Source organism: Fundulus heteroclitus, chromosome 15 (assembly GCF_011125445.2).
Source record: "Fundulus heteroclitus isolate FHET01 chromosome 15, MU-UCD_Fhet_4.1, whole genome shotgun sequence".
Lineage (NCBI taxonomy): Eukaryota > Metazoa > Chordata > Actinopteri > Cyprinodontiformes > Fundulidae > Fundulus > Fundulus heteroclitus.
Window position 1 is genome coordinate 16,376,668 of NC_046375.1, and position 2,964 is coordinate 16,379,631.

The following is a 2,964-nucleotide window of genomic DNA, read 5'->3' on the forward strand; positions in this document are numbered from 1 at the left end:
AAAAGTAGGGAATTTGATTTGGTGCATCTTCAAGGTTTAGATGCATTATTCCCTATCCCATGTTCTGAATTATCCATCCATCCATACCTTGTCATTTATCCTTAAGTCACAGAACTCTGTTCATTCAAACTCCCAAAAGTATGAAAAGGCCACAGTAATTAAAGTCCTGAAGACGGTTTTATGTTTAAGTTAAAACAGGAGACATCGTTGCTACTTGCAGCAATGTTGGCTCTTAATCCGAAGTGGGAACTTGTTACAAAGAAGCATTCAACCAGGGCCTGAGCGTTTTAATCTCTGCAACACTTGGAAGCTCGGCCCAGATCTGCCCGAGGACTGAGGACAACACATCATTTATAGAGCAGAAGGCTTGTCTGGGAAAAGAAAAAAAAAAAAAGGTTTGGAATGAGTTACAGTTTAGATCACAACTAGGTCTAACAAAGACAAAAAATAAAAATAAAAAAAAACTAAGAAAAAGAAAGGAGTTTCTTGCAAACAGAACATTAACAGTAATATCAGTAATGTTGTTTGGAAGTTAATTGAAGAGATGCAAGAATTTAAAAAGACTAATTGTGTCAAAACATCTCATGATTCTTCTTAAAGGCACATACATTTTACACGTTCTCCATCATTGCCCCAGAGCTCCCTGTGTCACTCCGAAGGGTAAAACTGGATAAATGAGCTGGTCAGAGCTGCAGAGCATGCACACAGCCGTGTCATGCAGCTGCTTTCAGGACTGCAGTCCCAGATGAACTGCAGACTGTGACAAGCTAGGGTCCCTGCAGCTTTCTTTTCTTTGCAACAATAACCTCCCCGCATTCAGCTGGACTGTGCCTCCTGAGTATCTGCTGCCATCGTGTGGCTGACCAGCGTACTGCCTCATGGGCCATGTTGACCAATGGGGGGTCACGCTATTATCCCACCTACTGGAGCTCATGTTGAGTACAAACACTTGTTGAAAGCTGCAGATAAAACGATTAACCTTCCTTACTAGCGTATGCAATGATGCAACTGTACACTGAAGCCTTCCTGTTGTTTTTGCAGCCAAAAGCGCATAAAGCAGTCACGACTTTAATGGACATGAACTATAAGGTAACCCACAAATCCCTGCACCGCTTAGTGCAACTTAATACAAAAAAAAAAAAAAAAGACTGCGTAAGCTGCGTAATTCATTTGTGCCACAAAATAGTCCCACAACTACTAGCCGACTGTGTATTTCAGCTGTAAATTTGCTGCAACCATGTTCAGAAATACCTGCAACTTTAATTTGTATTTGCATGTAAATGTTTTAAACCTAGTCTTTAATCAATGGAAGCCTAGACTCTGGGACGCATTCAAACACCAAGCACGTCATTTCACGAGAATGGACGCACATATGCACGACTAGTGTAGCGGCGTTGCTCTACAAGCTCCGCGTCTCTGCAGGTAGAGCGAAAGCTGACACCCAGCTGTTGCCATGGCACTGCCGAGGAACAGCGAAGGGTGATGGGGAGCTTTTAGAGGCCCGCAGGAGCACGCATGCAGTCGGTTCATTGCTCTTTAGCTTGTGACCCCCTCTAAGAGTTGTTGGTCCCCGGGGGGCTGGGAATGACCACATCTATGTTTTTGTCACATTTCGACGGCATAATGTCAAAGGGAGAAGGTCTGGATGGAATTTCAGCCGTGATCCGAAACCCTCTGTAGGTCTTTGGCCTTGTGATCGATGTGTCACACAGCGAGGGGCTACCAGCATCCCCACCACAGGCCGAACCACGGACCTCAGCGCTGGTGAGTGCGACTCCGTCAGCACAGAGCAACACCGTACAGTTCCAGAGGGTTACCTACTGTAAGGGTGGGGTATTAGATAAAAGTGTCAGAGCGCGAAGCATTGTAGCATTTCCGATGCCTAAAACTAGGCCGTGCAAGCAAGTATGTCTCCTGTTACAAACTTCTCTCTCCTTTCCATGTACAATGCGATCACCTTTCATTCTCACTGTGCTGATTTCAGATCTAAGACAGGCAGAACCCAGATAGTGTCATAGATGGGATAATCTACAGAAAGTTTATTTCTATTTGAAATGTTTCTTTGGACTTTGGAAGCTATTTTTTAGCATATAACCCAGCCATATTTCAGAAAATTGTAAAACCTAAAGTATATTCCATTTGGTCTCTATGCTAAACAGACAATTTTGGAAAAGACCAGTTGTGAGAAAGATGTTGTAGGAAGCTTCATGCTAAGACAATGCTTATTGCTTAGTTAGCCTGATCTGTGGGGTGGGGGGGGGGGGGGGGGGGGGGGGGGGGGGGGGATAACATATAACGTTGTAGCACCAACAAATGTATTTCCAGTCAATGTTTCCGTAACAGTCACTTAGAAAAAAAAATAAGTACATCCTTGCTTCTTCTTCAGGTGTAAAGTAGTATCCAGGTACTGACCATGAAAGGCACTTGATTAGCTAATCAACAGCACATACAATTTACTCTAAAAAAGCAAAAGCTTTGGTGGGTTGCCGAGCTGATGCTTGTAAGCGTCTGTGTGTGTTTAATCGATCTGATCCATCATTCTACAGCGACAAAGATCCTTTAAGCGAAAAACATTTAAGAAAATTGCACATCTTCACAGCATTGATCCGGGGAAATTTACCACAAATCCCCAGTGGTGCAATTTCCTGAGGAAGTGTGATCAAATCTAAAAGCTCAGTCTCAATTAGTTACATTTCATGACAGTAGAATTCATTAAAGAATGAACACGACTGATTGGAAGAGTGCCAAGGCAAGGCCTTCAAGATCACTTTTAAATTTTAAGAAGGAAGTCAAAGAATAGAGGCATTATGGCGTTTTTAGGACTTTTGCACTTACCCGATCATAAATGAAGACACTCACTGTCCAGGAAGATGTTTCATCAGGAAAAATGTTGGAAGTTGGCCCATTGGTTCCCACATCCAACAAAAACAATGGTTTGTAAAAACGTTCTCCTTATTGTGCAAC

The 2,964-nt window shown here is 42.9% G+C and overlaps 1 pseudogene; it reads right to left on the reverse strand.

The window, feature by feature from the left end:
• The window catches only part of LOC118566194, a 7,093-nt pseudogene extending 6,206 nt beyond the window's left edge, over nt 1–887 (reverse strand).
• Nucleotides 888–2,964: the final 2,077 nt, after the last annotated feature.